Here is a 6,290-nt window from a genome sequence, read left to right as displayed (position 1 = left end):
TAGCCTTGACTTGCTCTTTAGCTTCCTTCCTGCCTGGTACTTCCGTGTCACTGGGAAGAGTGCCAGGTTGACGATTGAGTACTGTATTGGCTAATTGACCGATTTGATTTTCCAAGGTCTTGATAGAAACCGCCTGACTCTTGCACAACAGCTTAAGTTCCTCAAAATCAGCACTAGTAGGTGCAGCTGTACTTCCCTGTTGAGGATATGATTGCCTTGTAGCATACTGCTGTGGTTGCTGGAATCCAGGTGGGTTAAACTGTTTACTCACTCCTTGCTGATATGGTGGCTGAATAGCATTCTGATTATTCCCCTAACTGAAATTTGGATGATTTCTGTTGTTAGGATGATAGGTCGCTGGCACAGGCTACTGTTGTTGCTGATAATTATTCACATACTGAACAGATTTTTTTACAAGAGAACACTGATCCGTAGCATGAGAACCTGCACAAAGCTCACAAACCATAGCTATTTGATTAACTCCATACGTAGCCAGAGAATCAACCTTCATTGATAGCACTTGGAGCTGGGCTGCAATAGCGGTGGCTGCATCAACTTCCAGAATACCTGCTACCTTGCCTGACGTCATCCTCTGAGTTGGGTTTTGATGCTCATTTGCAGCCATCGTCTCTATAAGATTATACGCCTCAGTATAGCTTTTAGCCCATAAAGCGCCTCCAGCTGCTGCATCGAGCATGGGCCGAGATTGGGCCCCCAAACCATTATAGAAACCAGTGATCACCATCCAATCTGGCATTCCATGATGTGGACATTTTCTCAACATTTCCTTGTAGCGTTCCCAAGCCTCGCACATAGATTCTGTAGGTTGCTGCGCAAACTGAGTAAGAGCACTCCTCATAGCAGCAGTCTTTGCCATCGGATAAAACTTCACCAGAAACTTTTGCGCAAGATCTTGCCACGTAGTGATGGACCCAGCTGGTTCAGAATGTAACCAGTCTTTAGCCTTGTCCCTTAGTGAGAATGGGAAAAGCCTCAACTTGATAGCCTCATCAGTCACGCCATTATACTTAAAAGTGCTGCAGATCTCGACAAAATTCCTTATGTGCATGTTGGGGTCTTCAGTTGCCGCTCCTCCAAAAGAAACAGAATTCTGCACCATCTGAATAGTGCCCGGCTTGATTTCAAAGGTGTTAGCTTGAATAGCCGGGTGAAGGATGCTTGACGTAATGTCATCAATTTTCGGCCGAGAAAAATCCATAAGAGCTGGATCAGCTTGAACAATACGATCTCCCATGTTTACTGGTTCTTTCTGCTCAGTTCCTGAATCTGAATCCTCAAAATCTAACTTCTCCGGAATATCTAGAACTTCGTCTGTCTCCTCAGCTGTATCTAAAGTCCTCTTGCGAGCACGAGAACGAGTTTGCATAAACGCTTGCTAAAGTACCTGAAACACAACCGGAAAAATAAGTAACTACTACGTCCTAATCACTGAGTCCTAATGACCAATGATGGTAAGTACATAAACTAAACAAATACGCCGAGTCCCCGGCAGCGGCGCCAAAAACTTGTTAGGGCGAAAACACGCACTAATATTCACGCAAGTATACGCGTTCGCAAGTAATATAGAATACTTTCTAGTTCGTTCCCTCAGAGACTCAGACTAAATTATTGTCTAATTAAACTCACTCACCAATGTATGATTACTTCTCAATGTTAAGATAATAACACTTAAAATTGTTGATTAAATATTAACTATAATTAACTACTTAATTAATCACTTAACTAACACTTCAATTTATCAATAATAAAACACTCATGAGATCACAACTTCATTATTACTTCCTTCTATAGCAATTGTTATTACCTTTAGCATGTGACAGTGATGATATTAATCGAATAACACGAAACTGATAAAAGCCAATTTTCATTGTACTAATATCATTCTACCAAGCATCCACAATTAAGATAGAAGTTAAATAGTCATCAATTATGTTGAGTTCCCATATGTCTACAGAAATTGACAACACAACGATTTAAGCACAAGTTATTCTTTTTGATTACATAGGGCAAATAAAACTGTTAGAGTTACCCACTAATCATGCACAACGTACATGAACCTATGCTAGCATGGCAAGTTCTAAATCTCAAGATCCACCGTCGCTTCACAAGAGATTAACACCCTATCTTATATGTTCGCGACGCACATAAGACGAATACGCACAACCAATACTAGATATCATGCAATCATCACACACTAAAGTATTAAACAATTAACTAAAGAATTCCATAATAAATTCGTTGCAACCCCATGATCACGATTAGCCCATAATATCACTTATCGACATCATGGGTTCAATTGAAATCATGATAAACAAACACAAGAAAATAATAACTAAACTAATTATATTAAAACAGAGTACGTCACAAGAGTAAATAAGTTCAAAGCAAGAAAACTAGCATCTAACGTTACAACGAAACAAGAATCACAAGAATATATGCTTCCTCTTCGTTGCAGTGTGCTAAATCGGTCTTCTTCCTTATCTCATTCGCTCCTTGCGTAAAAACACAATCTTCTTCAATCCACACATGTGAAAACGTCTCAAATCTACTTATATAATAGTCTCATAAAACTCAGATTACATAGAAGTGGAAACCAAACAGAAGTAGAAGTCCTAAAATAATTTGTCTTTTTTCCCGACCCTGCGCGGCCGCTCAGCTTGCTGCGCGGCCGCTCAGCAATGCTGAGCGGGCGCTCAGACCTCTTCTGGAAAATTTCTGATTTCGCTCCGTTTCTTCGCCGTAATCTGCCCGTTTCTTTCCTCTCGCAATGGTGAACACATGCCAAGGCTTATTCTTGATGATTCCTCCCCCGAAATGCAACTAAAACCCTGAAATGCATAAACACTAGAAAAACGCATCAAATACACAAAATACTTGATTTCAAGACACCAATTTAAGCAATTTTAAGACGCTCTAAGTGGTATATAATGCCACTTATCATCTAATCTAACTTGCTTGTTTTATTTTAAATCATAAAGTAATATAATATAATTTGAATAAATAAATACAAAAAGATACTGTGTTTAAATATTTTTGATAAGTTATAATAATTAAAATACCAAATATTTCTATAATACGCGACACGCGCACACACGTATCACGTGTATGAGTGGAAATATAAGATTAGGTGGGCGCGTGATCTGATTTTCATATGTAGTAGTTTATTATTATTATTTAACACTACTTTGAAATATAGTCCATCTATATATTATATATAATTTATTCATACTATAATGTGAAATAATATATTATAATCTGAATTAAGATATGTAAAACTAAAATTATGATAAAAAATTGTTAATAAATCATAACAATAATACCAAATATTATTTTATTCACGCGGCACACACACATACATACCATGTGTATGATTGAAAACACAAGTAATGTAATTTTCAGTGCAATTATTTATGTATAGTAAATTTACATTATTATTTTATTTTTACACTAAATTAAATAATTTAGAATTGTATAAAGAGACCTTATATAATACATAATATATTACAATCTGAATCAATAAGTATACAAATTTGATCAATATTAAAATATGTTAATAGAAACACAATAATTAAACTATCAAAAATTTCTTCATTCATGCGGTATGCACACTCTTATAATTTGTGATATAAAACACAAATGAGTGATTTTCAGTTGGTAAGAAAATGTCTAAATTAGTGTATATACTCAATTTTGAAAGCCCTAAATATTAATTATATTTTTAAAAGTAAGCACAAAGATAAGTTTGTCATTATATTTTAATTAATGCGACACTCATACACACATATAATTTGCATGATTAAAAAACACATGTGAGTGTTTGGTATAGTGGTAGGAGATGTGCAATCTAGTGTATCGATACAAGTTCGAATCCATTTAAATAACTTTTTAAAAAAAAATTGTAAGTCTAATGAAAATTTAGACATTTTAAACTGAATAAATTATCTTAATATTTACGTGGAATAAAATGTCTTTTGAACAAATAGCCCCATGTTGGGCTATCACGGGTCATTATGTAATAATGTTTTAGAATACATAGCGTATAATTTAAAAAAATTTAGTTTGTGCCGATTTTGATAGATTTAAAGTATATAGCCCCTAATAATTTAAAATAAAGTGTACGAAAAATATCAGTGGAAACAACTTATTCTCAATCATTTTGTAGGCCGTTGACTAAATTCGAAAGTAAAAAAAAATACATTTTAGCTTGATAAAGCTCTGACATCATTTGTGAAAAACGGTCAAATTTTGAGTATTTTTTTAGAAATTAAGTGACATTCTGATGTTGAGTTCAGAATAAGCTCAAATATATTAGTCCAAATAAAAATTTGAAATAGTTTTACCCGTAAGTACACATAATAGTACTCGGTTTATCTTATTATTGTTGACTTTTATAACTTTACAGTCAATTTGATTAAATGACTAAAGTAGAAAATATAACAAGAAACAGATGATTAAAATTTGGAGAAAAATATCCCAAAATACGTACTTAAGAGAGTTATATGAGCACGTAGTGTATTTTTAATAGTCTAATTTTTTAATCAAATTCTGTAATCATAAAAATACTCATGCATTTAGGATTAGGAGCATTAAACCCTGAAAATATTCGTTAGTCACAATATATATAATTCCAATTATTAACTTCTTCGAGACACACAATCATATCTCATATGTGTATGATTAACAATATACATGGTTGCGTGACTTGGTGGTATTATGTTGTGTAGAGTATTTTTAAGACCGGGTTCGATTCCCACTAAAAGCATGACAAATGTAAAAAAAGAAAGATAATTAAAAATTATTCGTTAGTCACAGTAAATATAATACTAAATATTAACTTTTTCAAGACACACAAGCATATCTAATATCTATATAATTAACAGCTCATATTATTTGGTACCTTAGTGGCATGTTGTTGTATAGTATTTGCAATATCAGGGTTCGATTCCCACCAAAGCATTTTTTTATAAAGGGTAACTATAAGGGCAATTTAGACTTTTCAGGTTAAATAAAATGACTTACCATTTAAATTGTTTAAAAGTAAGCACAAAGATAAGTTTGTCATTATATTTTAATTAATGCGACACTCATACACACATATAATTTGCATGATTAAAAACACATGTGAGTGTTTGGTATAGTGGTAGGAGATGTGCAATCTAGTGTATCGATACAAGTTCGAATCCATTTAAATAACTTTTTAAAAAAAATTGTAAGTCTAATGAAAATTTAGACATTTTAAACTGAATAAATTATCTTAATATTTACGTGGAATAAAATGTCTTTTGAACAAATAGCCCCATGTTGGGCTATCACGGGTCATTATGTAATAATGTTTTAGAATACATAGCGTATAATTTAAAAAAATTTAGTTTGTGCCGATTTTGATAGATTTAAAGTATATAGCCCCTAATAATTTAAAATAAAGTGTACGAAAAATATCAGTGGAAACAACTTATTCTCAATCATTTTGTAGGCCGTTGACTAAATTCGAAAGTAAAAAAAAATACATTTTAGCTTGATAAAGCTCTGACATCATTTGTGAAAAACGGTCAAATTTTGAGTATTTTTTTAGAAATTAAGTGACATTCTGATGTTGAGTTCAGAATAAGCTCAAATATATTAGTCCAAATAAAAATTTGAAATAGTTTTACCCGTAAGTACACATAATAGTACTCGGTTTATCTTATTATTGTTGACTTTTATAACTTTACAGTCAATTTGATTAAATGACTAAAGTAGAAAATATAACAAGAAACAGATGATTAAAATTTGGAGAAAAATATCCCAAAATACGTACTTAAGAGAGTTATATGAGCACGTAGTGTATTTTTAATAGTCTAATTTTTTAATCAAATTCTGTAATCATAAAAATACTCATGCATTTAGGATTAGGAGCATTAAACCCTGAAAATATTCGTTAGTCACAATATATATAATTCCAATTATTAACTTCTTCGAGACACACAATCATATCTCATATGTGTATGATTAACAATATACATGGTTGCGTGACTTGGTGGTATTATGTTGTGTAGAGTATTTTTAAGACCGGGTTCGATTCCCACTAAAAGCATGACAAATGTAAAAAAAGAAAGATAATTAAAAATTATTCGTTAGTCACAGTAAATATAATACTAAATATTAACTTTTTCAAGACACACAAGCATATCTAATATCTATATAATTAACAGCTCATATTATTTGGTACCTTAGTGGCATGTTGTTGTATAGTATTTGCAATATCAGGGTTCGATTCCCACCAAAGCATT

At 32.7% G+C, this 6,290-nt stretch overlaps 1 non-coding gene across 1 annotated transcript; it reads left to right on the top strand.

The window, feature by feature from the left end:
- The first annotated feature begins 755 nt into the window (after positions 1-755).
- Positions 756-862, top strand: LOC141687838 (small nucleolar RNA R71). Its single transcript, XR_012561318.1, has one exon. It is a non-coding gene; the product is annotated as a small nucleolar RNA R71 (small nucleolar RNA).
- The last annotated feature ends 5,428 nt before the right edge of the window (positions 863-6,290 follow it).

The sequence above is a fragment of the Apium graveolens genome, chromosome 9 (assembly GCF_009905375.1).
Source record: "Apium graveolens cultivar Ventura chromosome 9, ASM990537v1, whole genome shotgun sequence".
NCBI classification, from domain to species: Eukaryota; Viridiplantae; Streptophyta; class Magnoliopsida; order Apiales; family Apiaceae; genus Apium; species Apium graveolens.
Note: the sequence above shows the minus strand (reverse complement) of the source record. Positions and strands in the feature narration are given on the sequence as shown.